At 45.3% G+C, this 17,234-nt stretch overlaps 1 long non-coding RNA gene across 1 annotated transcript; it reads right to left on the bottom strand.

Moving 5' to 3' along the window:
- Positions 1–10,294: 10,294 nt before the first annotated feature.
- Positions 10,295–16,402, bottom strand: LOC149334758 (uncharacterized). Its single transcript, XR_016284801.1, has 4 exons — positions 16,202–16,402; positions 14,217–14,459; positions 11,511–11,591; positions 10,295–10,863 (listed from the first exon to the last, which is right to left on the bottom strand). It is a non-coding gene; the product is annotated as an uncharacterized LOC149334758 (long non-coding RNA).
- Between the last annotated feature and the right edge of the window lie 832 nt (positions 16,403–17,234).

Below are 17,234 nucleotides of genomic sequence, written 5' to 3'. Positions count from 1 at the left end.
TATTAGGGAGCCGAGAGAACTGCTGTGGAATTCGGCGGCTTTTAACCTGTTCGAAATGACGGCATTCTTTTATGATTGCGTCCACGGTGGTGCAGTCTTTGCAAACCAGTAAGTTAAAAGCATCATCCGCAATCCCTTTCAGAATATGGCTCACTTTGTCGGACTCGGTCATGGCGGCGTCGACCTTGTGGCAAAGCGCCAAGACATCTTGGATATATGCCACATAGCTTTCGGTTGACGACTGACTGGGCGCGCGACGCGAGCTGCTTCTTCGCGGAGAGCTTCCGGTCATCGGGTCTGTCAAACAAAGTACGGAGCTTTTCTTGAAAAGTGTCCCAGCTCGTCAGTTCTTCTTCGTGGGTTTCGTACCAGACCCGGGCCGTGCCACTAAGATAGAAGATCGCATTCGCTAGCATCACGGTGGGATCCCACCGGTTATAGGCGCTCACTCGCTCATATAGGCTGAGCCAGTCGTCGACATCGGTGCCGTCGTTCCCAGAAAAGGTACCAGGGTCACGGGGAGGAGCCATGACCACGAAGGGAGCAGAGGGAGTGGTTCGTGTCTCGCCGGGTGGAGCCATGATGGTAGTAGCCCCGGCCTGACGACCGCTTCGGAGCTGCGTGGCGTGGAGATCGTTTACCCCGCACCTCCACCAAAGATGTTACGTGGCCCGAAGTCTATGTCGGACGACCACACCACAAGGACACACCACAAGGACGACCACAAGAACGACCGGAGCACAGGGTCCAGATCACAGCTAGCCTCGAGCGGCAAGCGCGCACACACCGGGCACTTCCTCTGCGTCGTCTTCACGGAGATTATCCGTTGCAATATCTACGAGGAGTCTAGGTTAAGGCAGATATAATGTCGTGGGTACGTCTCCAGCTTTTCCACGAAAAAAGGTTGGTAGATAAGGCGTCTGAGAGATTTTGCTTTGGTACATAGACGTTCAGACTTAATCTGGACATCTATGGGAGGTTTGTGGTTTGCTGCGTAAGGGCAGTGATAAAGGAGGGAGTGAAAAAGGGAAGGAAGACAGACACCGCCTCGACGAAAATTGTGCGTGCACTCGACTACAATTTTTCACCGGTTCCGCGCAGTTCAGGCAAGTTGCGATGTTTAAATTATTTAGAAGGAATGAATCCAGCTCTCAAAAAGTCTAGAGAGAGAATACTGATGCTGCATCTAGTTTGTTATCTAGTTTGTTTCATTCCCAAGCAACCACCGATATCCTTCGGACGGCCGACAGAGGTCTGTTTCGGATGTTCTGTACGTCCGCTGAATATCCGCAAACAGCCGGTAGACGTCCGTCGGCCGTCCGAAAGGTGGCCAAAGGTATACGGTTCGCCCGCCGACGGACATCCAGTTGAGTACGTCCATTGGCGGATCTTCCTCGAATATTCGCATATATGGTGCATGCGTGCTTTTTTCACTCCGCGCGATGCAATAAAACCAAAAACAATTTGATGCATAGCACGCATATTTTATTGTGGTTGATGATACATCAGCAGAGCAATGGGTTATATTCGGAAAATTTCTTAAATGTGACTCTTCAAATGTGGCAAGCTTGGGACACACATCCATAATCTTCCCACCCACAGGATTTCTGAAATAAAAAGAATGCGGCAAACATCAGTCATGTGAAATAAATGGCACAATGCAGCAGCCCAAGTAAAAACATATTGGAACCAATTAATAGAAGTGTTTAATGCTGCAAGTATAAAAGACAATGCACTTTAACAAACACCTCAATAAGTATAAGGCAATAACAGCTCTCACTTTTCCACACCATGTTTGACAATGTATCTGTTCTTTATTTATTTTCATGGGCCTTAGGGCACTAACCTGCGCAGCATTGTACGCGACTGTGCACAGAAAGCCGCAAAGCTTCCGTTGCGAACCACTGCGAACTACACGTGCTTCCTATGGTCTGCCTTTCGCGCGTTGTCACTCTTTATATAGGCACAGTGAACCTAGCGATGCCCTAAAAATTAACAAGATGATAAAATACTCCGTCCCGCAACTTTGAAGAGGAGTGGGAATTAGCCGCGCGAGTTGAGGGCTCCGGCTGATCCCGGGCTGGCGTTGCATATGTCTCCTCGCCCAACGCCGCCTCTCCTCCTCCTCTTCTCTTCTCCGTTCCTTCTTTCACGCGCGCGGCGGGGGGGGGGGGGGGGGGGGGAGGGGGAACAGGGCATCCTTCCCTTACCACCACCCTCTCTCCTCGAGAGCCTCATCGCATCTACAGCGCTGCGTGCTACCACGGCGCTCTCGCGGGCTTGCTGCCGCCGGCCTGGCGTTGCATAAGTCAATGCTCACGCGCGCTTCAACGAAACGTCTTGATACTGCTACTCGGGGTTCAACAGACCCCTGTGATGACAAAACGCCGGCTGTAAGCCGCCCTAGGCTAATATCGCATCTCCAGCGCTGCGTGCTACCACGGCGCCATCGCGGGCTTGCTGCCGCCGGCCGCCGGCCTGGCGTTGCATAAGTCAATGCTCACGCGCGCTTCAACGAAACGTCTTGATACTGCTACTCGGGGTTCAACAGACCCCTGCGATGACAAAACGCCGGCTGTAAGCCGCCCTAGGCTAATATCGCATCTCCAGCGCTGCGTGCTACCACGGCGCTCTCGCGGGCTTGCTGCCGCCGGCCTAGCGTTGCATAAGTCAATGATCACGCGCGCTTTTGAACCCTAGGGCGGCTTACAGCCGGCGTTTTGTCATCGCAGGGGTCTGTTGAACCCCGAGTAGCAGTATCAAGACGTTTCGTTGAAGCGCGCGTGAGCATTGACTTATGCAACGCCAGGCCGGCGGCAGCAAGCCCGCGATGGCGCCGTGGTAGCACGCAGCGCTGGAGATGCGATATTAGCCTAGGGCGGCTTACAGCCGGCGTTTTGTCATCGCAGGGGTCTGTTGAACCCCGAGTAGCAGTATCAAGACGTTTCGTTGAAGCGCGCGTGAGCATTGACTTATGCAACGCCAGGCCGGCGGCAGCAAGCCCGCGAGAGCGCCGTGGTAGCACGCAGAGCTGGAGATGCGATGAGGCTCTGGAGGAGAGAGGGTGGTGGTAAGAGAAGGAAGCCCTGTTCCCCCCCCCCCCCCCCCCCCCCCCCGCCGCGCGCGTGAAAGAAGGAACGGAGAAGAGAAGAGGAGGAGGAGAGGCGGCGTTGGGCGAGGAGACATATGCAACGCCAGCCCGGGATCAGCCCGTCGGGGCTATTTCACGACAGCTTCAGGTGCAGAGGTAGGTCTTGTCGAGCGCATAGGTGATTGATCACATTTATAGCACAGCCAAGCAACCACAGAACAAACAGACCGCATACTGTAGCAAAAATAAAGGTCGGAAGAAGCACGATGCCACGAAAAACTACGCAAAGATCGCGCTGTTGTGCACCGTGCAGCCCGCGCCGAAACCATAGCCGGAACTGGTGGCTGACGGATTGGATTGGATCGACCTTAAGGCCTGTCGTTCTGCCCATAGAGTTTCTTACTATTACCTAGAGGGAAAGCTGGCAAGCCGTCTATGGGAGTTTGCATGGAGACCCCACGTGACCACCTCAGCCACCATGGGCGCTCAAAGCATCATGGGGCGGTGAGCTACTTGTTGCGGAACTGCAACTTTTGGCCAAAAAATAATAGAAAAATAAAGCTGTTTGATAACTAAAAACGTCCTAACATTGAAAATCTTGTCTAACGATTGCAACAAACGAGCAGAAAAGAATTTAAGTGCAAAGTTTGCCAAAAATAAGAGACGACTCGCTCTCCTATTGGCCAAGTAAAGAACACTATAAAAACTAATATTTCGTAATTAACAAACGCATTTTTAAAAGAAAATATGTTTTCAAAAAAAATGTTGTTGTTTAGATACTTTAAGAGGTTTTTTAATAGCATTTCAGAAAAGTGAAACCTTTTATTGGCGTCGTGTGTCGTCGCGGTTTCCTTACTATGGTTTTTGCACACTGCGTTCGCGCCAAAGTCGTCTGCGCGCGGGCCGTTTGACGGCTCTTACCATGTCTTGGCGCTGCGCGTACGGACTCTGCAAAGAGAATCATGAAGTGCAAAGGGGAAACCTGTCCTACCACAAGTGAGTGTCGGGCGAGTATGTTGACAATTGCGCAGCGTGTTGGTATTTCGGTGAAATCATGACGTCGTGTCTGCATGCAATGGGCGGCCACCGACCGGCTTCGAAATCGGCGGGAAAATTTCAACTGCAGGTAACATAACTGTCGCTTGTCGAAGTACTCTGCGCTTCTAAAAAGCAGGTGTCGAAACGAGAAATTTGCAGTTGTGACAGTAGCCAGTCGTTAAGTTTAAAATCACGGAAACTTTTTTTTTTTTTCCACATCCTCACTTGTAGCAAATGTTTTCAATGCACAGGTTCCCACTGGACAACCCCGCCTTACTTTCTAAATGGTTGCAAGCAATGGGGCAACCGGACTTCAGGCCCAGCAGATACCAAAAACTGTGCTCGGCTCACTTCTTGGCAAGCGATTTTAGACCTGGGCACCAACGCTTGCTGCATGAAGGCGCAGTGCCATCGCAGTTTCCTCACTGCACTCGAGGCACACAGGTAAGTATGCACTCACACACACACACATATTTATTTATTTATTTATTTATTGAATACTGCGGACATGCTGTATGTCCAAGCAGGAGAGGGAAATACATACAGGAGGGAAAATCAAAACAGGTGCGATAGTAACGAACGATATAAATACAACAAAACAAGCAACGCAAAAGTACAATTGAGAACGCGGTTACAGCACAGCTACTAAACCCGCAGTGAAAATCAAGAATGATTACAAAACAACGGAGAGTTCTCCGGTAGAGCATTCCATTGAGAAACTGTTCTCGGAAAAAAAGAAAACTTGTAGGCATCTGTGCGTGCAAAAATAGGTTTCAGGCTAAGGGCATGCTTATGGCGCGAGGCTCGTGTGGAATCATTAACGATGTAATTTTCAGGTCGGATACCAAGTCGAGAAAAGTATAATGAATGAAGGAAGTTGAGACGGGCTTTCTTCCTTCTATCTGCCAGTGGTTCTAAGTCTGCGAGTTTCAACATGGCGGAAGGAGAGTCTAGGCGCCTGTAACGGTTGTAAATGAATCGTGCCGCAAGACGTTGCATTCTTTCTAGTTTTTGGATGTCATCTACCGTGTAGGGGTCCCATACAATGCAGGCATATTCGAGACTGGGCCTTAGAATAGATTTATATGCTTTCAGTCTTAGGGCACTAGGGCAACCGCTCATCCGAAGCTTCAGAAATCCTAGCTTTTTGCGGGTGGAGGAGCATATATTTTCGATGTGTTTCGTCCATTTGAGCCGTGACGTTATTGTGACACCTAGATACTTATATTCTTTTACAGCTCTGATTGCAATGTTATTAATGTTGTATAAAAAATTATGTTGCGTGGTCTTTTTACAGATGCAAAGAGAAACTGTTTTGTCAAAGTTAATAACCATTTCCCATTCATTACACCATTTAGCTAAATATTGTAGATTTGCATTCAAAGTAAGCTGGTCAGACACAGATTTGATAGACTTAAATATAATACAATCATCCGCAAACAGCTTTACGGACACAGAGGGATCGAGAGCTTCTGGGAGATCGTTTATATAGATATTGAATAGTACTGGACCCAGAACCGATCCCTTTCACCGATTTCATCAATTAGCAAGCACACAACATAGAGGATAGGTAATTTCAGGTACACAAGTTCTTGGCTCGGCAAACAGTAAAAGATGAAATGCATCTTCACTGCCAAGATGATGCAGTGCAGGCACAGTGCTAATCAGGAAGTGTGATGTAACTTACTATAGATAGATGCCATGGGTGTGGGGGACTGATACAATAAATATTACCACTAGCATTTAAAAACACTGAGCACACTCGGCAGGTATTTTACAGAGGGATTGGGTTGTGTGGGATGACTTGAGACTGAATTTGAGGCAACTGCTTGGCCTTTTTAAATACAAGCGACAATGGTTTTATAACAGAGATTTTAAAGATGTATGACAATGCCACACAAGAAAGTTTAACACACATGTTTTTCTCTGCCAGGAAGCACCGCAACCCAGTGGATGTGCTGTCGCACAGGGAGACAAAACACCATCACGCTCAACAGACCAGCCACATGCTGCAATCTCCCCACCAGCAGCACAACAGCCACCAGGAAAGCATGACCATACATACAGCCAAGAACTAACCGATGACAGGGTGAAGCTGCTTGAGAAAAATCTTGCATCTGCCCGAAAGAAATTCAAAGTGCTGCATGAAAAAACAATCAGATACGAAAAAAAAAGTGGAACATTACAGAATGTCATTGAGGAGATGAAGAAGAAAAATTTGATTTCTCAAGAAGCTGAAAAAAAGCTTGAAGAGTTTCAGAATCTGCCACAAGAGATTTTGAAAGGGTGGAGTGAAAATGCAGCAACAGAGCATTCCTGTCGGAGAAGATACAGTGAAGAAATGAAGAAATTTTCTTCCACACTATACTACTATTCTCCACGGGCATACGACTACCTGGGTACACTGTTTCCTATGCCCAGTGTACAGGCTATCAGGCAGTGGCTACAAGTTGTCAGTGGTTGGCCAGGCTTCACTGCTGAGGTGCTTAATAACTTAAAGGCCAAACATGAGCAAGACTCACCGCGGGAACGCCTGTGCTCCATTGTACTCGATGGCATGAGTATAAGAAAGGCTTGTGAGCTTGATGCTTCCAGTGGCCGTCTCATCGGCTATGTGGACCTGGGGCACTTTCAAGACCGTGAAAATGTAGCTGATGCGCCGTTAGCAACAGAAGCGCTTGTGTTCATGGCGGTTGGTGTAGCAGGACCGTGGAAGATGCCATTTGGCTACTTTCTCAATGCTGGCCTCTCCGGTGAAGAGCTCAAGAACTTGCTCCTCGATGCTATACGGTGCATAACCGACTGTGGGCTGACAGTAGTGGCTGTTGTGTGCGATTGTCTGAGTGCAAATGTGTCAATGGCGAAGCTGCTTGGCTGCCAGGTTCACGAGCAGTCGTACAATCACCTGAAGACCTTTTTTCCCCACCCAGAAGATCAGCACCAAAAAATCTTCTTGCTTTTTGATGCCTGCCACGGCATAAAGCTGCTGAGAAATCTGCTTGGCGACAAAGGTGTTCTGGTCAGCAGCGACTATGGGGTAAGGAATACTACATTTTAGCCATGAGAAAACTGAAAAGTGTATTCAGTTGTGAAGAAAAAAAAAATGGAGGGCACTTATGCTCCGCCTTTAAGAGTATGACGCGACAGGGTTAATGGCTCTCGTCTGCAGCTCCTCTTGCGGGTCCCTGTATGCGTACATACACTTTGTTACTTGCTCAATTACTAATCCCTTAATTCCTGCCTCTGTTAGCTCACACATACTCATTAGCATAGAGTCATAAGCTACCATATTATCTTAGCATCCACCCGACATAGATATGATGCGCCACTTTGACAAAGATGTGCCTGTGTCTGACTGGGGATCCAAGGGGCCTGGGCTTGATTCCCATCTCCTGCCAACTCGGCCATGTCTTGTGACATCACACAAACTGATGAGTGCCCGCCCATGTCACCTGCCAACTAACAGAGGCATTCTTTTGAAACACAGCGCTGGCGGACAACGGACGAGAATGAAGACACACAGCGAGACATGCGCATTGTGTGTCTTGCTGTGGCAGCGCATTATGTGTCTTAATTCTCGTCCGTTGTCCGCCAGCGCTGTGTTTCAAAAGAATGCTTCACCAACTCGCCCAGCATCATATCAGAGGCATGCACATGATTTTGTCGCTCACAATGCTGGCAACAGTGATGCTAGAATTTTTTTTGCAGAAAAGGAGCCTTAATGCTGTCGTGTTAAAACAGCCCATATAATGCGCATACAAAATATTAAATGACCTGCAGGTCATAGTTTGGTACACAAACTAAAGCTACTCACAAAGCTGTACTCACGAAAGATGGAGATTAAGGACAGTGAGGAGAAATATAATTCTGTAAATGATTGAGCCATAAGGAACAACAGTCACATCAGGCTTGGATGTCTGAAAGACAAAAACGGAACATCATGTGAATGCCCTTAACTGTGCCATGGCTTTGTTCATATGGCATGACCAGGCTATTAAAGCATATAGCTTAAAGACAGTGGCTGCTCGTAAAATAAAAGTGTAGTAGATGAACATTTTACTTTTACGCCAAGAAAAAATATTCTTTCATTTGAATTTGGATCATGATTGCCATCACGAAAAATATTCTAAAACAACGCATGGAAGTGGTAGCGCTCATTTTAATCACTCTACATAATGTAATGTCGAATACTTTAAAGGAAGAGAGGTGTAACTGTTCTGGCAACAGGCATCCATCAGTAATAAAAGTATGTAATGATCCAAAAGTTGTAGTTGATAGCATGCCTTCTTCTTCAGAAAAAAATGACCTGTGGCTTGCATTTCAAAATCTGTTCTCGCTTAGCTTATAAATTGTTCTTTCAATGAAAGAAACCTGTTCACCATAGCCATGTGGATATAAATAGACATAAGGCAACTGCGATTGTACCTCAGTGCTTCTTTAAGGGGGGAAGAGGAGATTGAGGGTGAACTTTTCTATTTTTCAATTTAGAGTGTTGAAATTTGGCATAATGGCTTGAAATAGCATCAAACAATCAGATATAAAGTTTCACAGTGATATCTTCAGTAGTTCTTTTGTTTTATCATTGTTTTTATGTTGTACATACATTGCTTGCTCGTGAAAAGCGTTGCACTACAAAATGAGCTATGGGTCTGCACATACTTTCAATATTTACTAAGAAGTGTGGTCTAAAATAAGACTTTCTTAAATTAATTTTTAATTTCTCTGGTCTTTTTTTTTTTTTAAGGACATAGTATGCACCTTCTCTTAATGTTTAGGGTACATAATGGCATAATTAGTGGTTATTAAAAAAAAAAAAACACGAGTCTAGACGGCAAATCTTAGATTGTCTCGATGAAAAGTACATTTAAGGAATTACAGCAAAACAAACAGCATTTAAAATCGTGCACCCATTACTGTGCTATGCTTTCCACGAGCAAGGTGATAAGTTCAAAACAAAGCTTTGAGAAAACAAACTCGATAGTTCTAATCTAGCATACAATGCCCATGTATATTACATTGCCCATATATTTATTTGGAGCATTTAGAATTAGGTTTTAATTGCCATATTTCACTACAACATAGAATGACTAGTCTAGATGGCGAAAAGCTTAGTTTTCTAAAAAAAACTTTTTCTGCAATTTGCGCCCTCTGATCCCCACTTCTCCCCTTAGCATCACTTGAGCGGTGTTTTCTACTCAGCTATCCCTGTGCAAAGGTCACCTTCACTCCACCACTTAACTCTTAATTCATGGAGTATAACACCCCAAAGTGACGTGATGAAGGCCGCTGTAGTAGAGCATGCCAGGTAATTTTGACCACCTGGGATTATTTAACGTGCATTGATATCGCACAGTACAAAGGAGTCTTGCATCTCACCTCCATCGAAACAAAGCCACCATGGTTGAGATCAGCCACTAGTTGCCCGAATCAGTAATTGGCCACCCCTACTACTGAGCCAATGCAGCATGGCTACACTCAAGTAAGGAAAACTAAAGTGAAATGAAAACTTATACAGTCACAGAAGGTTATTTAAGATTTCAAGTCTGCTTTATGTTAAGATGCTACACCAGTAAAATAACATGCAGCTCTTTTTATACACTGCAACTGCAAAAAAAAAAGAAAACAGAACCTACAAAAAAAGAGTTTTAGTGTTCAAGAAAGCTGGTAAATGCAAAGAAAGTTAGTAGAACCCAAAACCCTGTGTTCCTCTACTCCACAGACTATCCAGTGGGAGCACATTGTGCGCCTCCACGAGCTGCAGGATAAGGAAGGGCTGCGTGCAGCCAACAAGCTTTCAAGAGCCCACATCGAATACTATCGACAGGTGAGGCAACCCCTTTAACGTTTCCAGCACTAGTTCAACAGACCCGCTTTTGTTTCCTTCAACAGGTGATGAAAGTTAAACTAGCTGCACAGACATTCAGTAGCTCTGTCAGCAAGGCACTGGAATTCGCCTCGAGGCTGCAGCTCCCAGAATTTTCTGACTGCAGTGGCACGGCCAAGTTTATCGCCATGGTTGATCGGTAAGACCTGCAGTGGGCTGCTTTGCATGTATTTTGTAAAGTACTGTGAACAATGGAGTACACATTAGGCTAATGCATGACGCATTTTCTGGATGTAAGGTACGCAAAACCCCTAAATGACTTGAGCCACGTGGAACAAGAATACACAAATCAATAAAACATTGTTTTTATTTGCCTTGAGGCATAATTCTCAATGTTACAAGGGTCATGACTTGGACAGGCACTGAAATGCTGAAAATGTTTAAGTCTCTTTGCTCGTATCCACAGATTGTGCGGGTCAAGAAAGCATCCAAAATGAAAACATTCGAGATCTGGAAATAGAAGTTTGTGGAAAAGCAGGACACAGTAAAATAAGGCAGCAATCACCGACAAAATGGTGACAGAAGTGCAACAGCAAAAAAAAACTTTTGGCATAATGGTTTCATGCTAATTGGCAACCTTACACAGCAGTGTACAGCAACTAATACCAGTTCCAGTGAGAGAGGAAGCCTACTCTTTGCACGAGTCCTTGATTTGTATTCGGGTTTCGTCACACAAAGCAGGCAAGGCACTAATGGCATGCCAGTGCGCTCTTACAGCTCTGGTGCTTCAACATGTTCACTGCCCACCTGGTCTGTTTAGAGTAAGCACTTGTTGCTTCGACGACAAATTCTGTAGTTATCACAGGATGTCGCACCAGCGACAGCAGTGCAAGACAACAGTTTCCAGCACCTGCGAGATCAATGAGCATTCAATATTCTCATGAACACAAGCCCTCTGCATGTGCAAAATACGCTCAAAACAAAACGTTTACACAGTTGGGAAACTGGCAGAGCATGTTCAGGTAAATGCAACTGTGCTCAGCCAGAATTGCATTAGTGACTGCACCAGTAGCTATAGGTATTACCACTTTTCCCCGTAGGTGATAGCATCGGATTGGAGTGTTATGTCGTGCACTTCGATGGGTCACATTATTGTGCATTTCGCATGAAATATTCATGTATGGAGCTAACAAAAGTACAAGCTGCTTGACTGAATCTTTTCATTCTCAGTCAGGGCATACAATTATTCGATTCATATTGGAGTCACATTTATCTATATGCATTTAATTTTTGCAGAGATTTTTTTGCAGCACTTTTCATTTTTATTTCCTTTGAAACACATACAGTAGGAATACCCCAGTATATAGCTCTTACTTTTTCGAAACCCCTATGACTAGCTTTACTGCATCTCAATGACTTATTTACAGTCACTTGTAGGAGAAACATTAGGCCTTTAAGGGTATTTATAATATGTTAATGTATAATATGCATGCACAGAGTTTGATTTACATTGTGCACTGATACCATGACAGGTTATGTGCCTGAAGCCAGTCATACCTCAGTTATGCTCACTTCAGCAAAGCCTCTTTTGGTCCTCCTGTGGCTGAAAGCATGACGTGGTGCCGCAGGTGCCACCACCTACAAAAGGATCAGTGAAGCACCTCAGGGGACAAAACTACACAAACCTTGTGTCAGTGGGACAATGAGATTGTGCCTGTTTAAGGTTACTGCCAATAATGCAATGCAAATATTTAAGCAAAACTTGCGTTTTGCCTGCACTTCGTAGTACACATTAACCTCTCTGTAAATGTGCTTAATGTACAAATGCCTAGGGAAATGAGACACCTGCTATTGCATGTGAAAATGACTTCATATTCGTCCTATTATGCTGCAGGCAGATGAAGAATTCTTTCGGTCTGTATTGATGCACAAGGATGCGCAGCAAGCTAACCAAGTAACTACCATTGCCTTTCAGGGCATTTGATCACTTAAATTCCTGCAACCCAACTGCCAAAGGGTTCAAGGCGCCATTGCGGCCATCAACGTTGCAGTACCAAGGAGAGGTGATGGAGGCTGCAGGGAAACAGCTAATGGACCTTCGGCTGCCAAATGGAAGTCCAGTAGCTCAAGACGGCAGGCGCATGTCCGTGATTGCACTAGCATTCACACTGAAGAGCGTGTCACAACTGGCAAGCACGCTCTTTGATGCTAAACTGTGCAGGTGAGTAGACACCTATGCAACAATCACACATTCTATATCCACACAAAAGCTAACTGACAATGTTTAGTCTGTTCATGATGCAACAATTCATGCACACATGTTGATTTTTTTTACCATTTGGTAGCTCATTTTTGTGAGCCTCATGTAAACGTCAGCAATTAGACTTAACATTGGTCCTATGATATGGTACCCACAATGAAATTATTGCACACTGTAACTTAATACTTGACAACAACTTTATTACATACATATGTATTACACAGTGGTGTGACTCTAACAGCAATTAATAGAAAAGACCAAGAAACAGACCATACTAAGATACTCAGCACTGTATGTGCGATTGAGGCAGTAAACAAGCAGCACACATTTTTTGCTCGCTTATCTTTAAGCTGTAAGCTTTAAGCTGTTATCTTTAAGGCACTTTAAGCTGTATTGAAGAAACAGAGATTATTATACGTAAATAAAGAAGACAAGTCTTACTCATGCAGAAATGTTTTTTTGACAGCTAACAGTGCATACATATGCAACAAGGTTTGCCTAAAACACATAAAAATGCTGTGCTGGTCGAAAAGAGTTTATTGCTATGTGTACTGCTGCTGTGCTATAGGAGGTAAGCAATAATTTTCCATGCCGAAACTGAACATCAAGCTGGAAACAGTGTCGCTTCAAATAAGCTTCCTCTATCCAGTACAAGAACACAAAATTTGATGCTGTCCATTGGTTGTGCAAAACATTGTCAAGCTTTTGTGTAACTTTAGTCACTACCTAAATTCACGGCACTAATCGTATGCTGCAATCTCTTGCCTCTTCCATTACCACATGCATCAAGCAGAGATAAGCAGTGCTCAATGTGATTCCTGATACTGTTAGTGCTGTACACACAAAGCAAACTGAATAATAGGAATATCAGCACAACACATTAAACACTTTGCCTTTGCAATGGTGGCAATTTGGTGCATGCATAGTCCACAAATATTTTTGGACATCATTTTGTGCAAGAAACTTAACTTACCCTTTTCTCAGCACACACTCACTGGACAGTAATATTACACACCACATCAACTCTCCCACCCTGCACTGGATGATGTTAGGCAAAAAAAAAATGGGAATGGTTGATTTACGCAAAGAATACTGCATTCCCTTTGACAATGGAAATATCTTGAATTTCGTTACAAATCTAGTTTTGCTACAAAAAAATCTGAGCACAAAGATAGCCCTTTCTTAACCACCATCACTAAGTCAGCCAATGAGCGTATGTTTTTTTATGCTCCTTCGAATGCCTGCACTCAATGAAAATCCTTTTACCATTCAAAAGGCAAACAATGAGTCAGTATTAGCAATCTTACTAAACAGCTTAAAGATACCCTGCCTTGCCTTCACTGTTCACTTACCATCATGACTATGCACACAGCGGATACACCTGGCTAAAAGCCACACTTTTTATCGCTGTTTTGTTGGGTTCTCCCTTACACCATATATGCGGCCCCATGCATAGCAGTCAAAGTACTTGCAATATTAAAACTACTAACAGAATGTGGGGATACCACACACCACAACCTGATACTGCATGCCCAAGCAGACTTAAATTATGAACTTCTGAGCCATCCAGGCAGCATCACTCCATGGTTGATCATTTCCATTAACTTGGAATACAGGGGTCTGAAAGCTGTTTTAAATGGCACACAGCTGCAAAACTTATCATAGCAGGAGGCAGCTTTCATTGCCTAGCAACTTCTTGAGGTGTGTACCGCACAAGACAATGTGCAAACATGTGAAACGCAGTTAGTGTTTGCAGTTTTTTTTATATAATCGTCTCCCAGGTTGGGGGAGCAGCCCTCAGCCAGGTGTTTCCAACGTCAATCACGATTTGTCTCCCACAAGTACAGAAACACAGAGAGACCGGTAAAGGAACGACACAGACATCAACCAACCTCAGGTAGATTCTGCTACCCTACACACGAAGGCTAAGAATAAAAGAACAGAAAGGATAAACCAAACAAAGAGTATGGGGCATTCACAAAAATACTGCATTCTTCACATACTGCCCACTATGTTGCTTGCAGGTACATTTGCACGAGGAGGCTCACGCAGGACCCCCTGGAAATGTACTTCAGCTGCATCAGGCAACGCGGCGGCTGGAGCAACAACCCATCACCTGCTCAGTTCCGGCATGCCTACCGAAGCACAATTGTGCATGCAGCTGTAGTTGCCTCGCAGAACTGCAACGTCTCCACAGAGCTGGAAGGCATTTGCTTGTCCAGGAGCCAGGGACAACCGATCAGGCCCTGCACGGAAGACAGCAGCTATGAATTTCAATTGCCAATAGCTGCACTGCCAGAGACACTGCTTGAGCATGACTACTTTGCTTTGAGTGAATTCAAAAGCAAAGTCGTCGAGTACATAGGCGGCTACGTTGTCAGGGCAATCAGCAGCACACTCCATTGCACTGACTGCGCTGGACTGCTAGTATCTGACAGCATAAGCAGTCTGCTAACTTTAATTAAGAATCAGGGCGGCCTCATTGAGCCATCTCGCTTTGTGCATGCTGCAATGCATGCTGCAGAAAGGATGCTGCAGCAAACACCACATGTTGAGAAGCACAGCGTGAATGAGCTCACACTAAAAGCTTTCAGAGAATTTGTGCAGCATCACAAGCACATGTTGCAAGAATGTGCACACTATGCTGAGGATCCGCACCATGTGATCACCCTGACAAGAGTGGTTCAAAAAAAGTACATTGCATTACGGCTCAAAGAGATTGCCCGCCATGTCACCGAGAAAAACCGTGGCACCTACCTCAGGCATCTCTTCACAAAGCGCGTGCTTTTTGCACACCAGTGAATATGGCCAGCACATGTGCTTTCTGAATCAGTGGCATTTTTTTTTTTTGTTACAATGATTTAGGCTTGACAAATAACTACTGCACAGTGTGCAGCATCCATAGTTCATTCTTCCTCAAAGGCCCTTAAGTTAAGGCATCTCACTTGGGCACATTTTACTTGTTTGTTTAGAGTTAAAAAAAATGACAACTGGCATTTCTGCCAAGGCACTTCTGTGGACTGAGTGGACGTAAAAAAAAAAAAAAATGACAACTGGCACTTTTGCCAAGGCACCTGTGTGGATTGAGCGAATGTAAAAACTGACAACTGACATTTATGCCAGGCCGTTTGTGTGGACTCAGAGTGGATGCTGTGAAGTGGTCTCTGCTTGTGACATTGTTTACAGGTTGTGCACTGGCGACACTGCAAAATTACAAGAGTGAGTGCGTGTGGTGTTCCTTCAAAGTGAAGTGAGTGCGTGAAGTGTTCCTACTACGTGACCGTGTTTTAACGCTTTTGCCTTGCCACTTACCTAGACTGACAACGTGGCCACTGTGGTCACAGCGAAAAATTTTTGGGGGGAAGGGCAGGAGAAGTCGAGCCCTGGGGTCCAGTTGTACCCCGCCGCTCTCGCCTCCTCGTGGTTCCCCCCGGGAAACGCTGGGGCGTTGGCAAAAGCCTTACTGGCATCAGCCTTTGCCTCAGTAGGCTAAAGAGAGCGGAAATCAGTGCTTGATCAAGCATGCTGACTGAGGTCGTACAGCCCACAAGCTGCCTGATTTCAAGGATGAAGCAATCAACTGAACGTAAAACAGCTACACAGGATTAAACGAAACAGTGCGCGAAACATGCAACGTATCACAAAAAAGAAGAGAGAAGAGATTAAAGGCTGAAAAATGCCCGCGAACCACAAGTCTACTGTTCCTACGAACTTCAGCAAAAAGTATTGTCTAAAGTAAACCTGCTACACGACCCCTCCATACGAAGACTGAAAACCCATCGGCTACTCCGGGACAGCACTCTCAAGCGCCTCTAGAATTCTAGCAGTAATAAGCCCACCTGGTCAAGAGATACAGAACAGAGACCTAGGATCAAAAATATACGTTTCTCTATGCACCATGCAACTGACGCGTACAACCTTTTCTTACCCACGCTGAAATTAAGCATGCGAATAACAGTTCAGAAATCAACCATGGACTTGCGCTTACCGTTCGCCTTTCCCACCACAATTAACATATTTGCAACACCATCCTGAAGAGCAGCTCATATATCCACTCTTCTCCGAAGCAGCACGTACGCGCGGGCACACAACCAGCGTTTTTGGAATGAAGCATCTCAGTAATGCCACTCCGTGTTCCCCAAAAAATACAACTGTCCCGCAACAAGTAGCTCACCGCCCCATGATGCTTTGGGCGCCCATGGCGGCTGAACTGCAGCGCCGCCAGCTTTCCCTCTAGGTAATAGTAAGAAACTCTATGGTTCTGCCGCGGCTCCTGGTAGGAGTTTCGTTTTCATGGAAGGCAGCATGCCTCGGTTACCTCGGCGGAATGCTGGAAGAGAAAAGGGCATTGATCGCAGAAAGTCACGCAATTAGTTTAATTCAGGCTCTTTCATATCAGCGCCATATTCGAATGATGTAACTGATTAATCCAAATATGCAACTAATTGCCGGTATAAAAATTTGATCGGCTGAATTTGTCGTTTGCAAAATAGAAATTCTTTTAATTTTTTTTTCGAGGAAAAACAAAATATGTATGTGATGTCGTAAGTTCAGATCCCTACAGGCATATTCACGGATATCCGTCGGACATCCGTCCGCGGATATCCGCCAGCCATCCGATAACGAACGTCCTTCGGACATACTCTGAATCTCCGATGCGTATGTCCGGATATGGACGTCCGTAGGCATGCCCTACGGACATCCCCACCTGGCACTGGAGATTCGGATCTTAATCGTACGTACTGCGGATATCCGTGGTTGACTGCCCACGAAACACAAAACGTCTTACGAACGTCTCGGAACAGCTTCAAATGACTACAAACGTCTTGCGCTGTGTTCAAACGTCTCATAGATGTCGACAAGAAGAAGTTTCCTCTGCGACGTCTCTTAAACATCTGCAGTCAGACGTTTGCTGTGAAACTTTGAAACATCTGTAGTCAGATGTTTTCTAGACTTGATTCTAACACGTAGAACTTGAGACCACGTCAAGGAGATGCACCAGCAATCAGCAGAGAGTTGCC

This window comes from Amblyomma mixtum, chromosome 8 (genome assembly GCF_055824585.1).
Source record: "Amblyomma mixtum isolate Tamu chromosome 8, ASM5582458v1, whole genome shotgun sequence".
Taxonomy (NCBI): domain Eukaryota; kingdom Metazoa; phylum Arthropoda; class Arachnida; order Ixodida; family Ixodidae; genus Amblyomma; species Amblyomma mixtum.
This window is presented reverse-complemented; position numbering and strand designations above follow the sequence as displayed.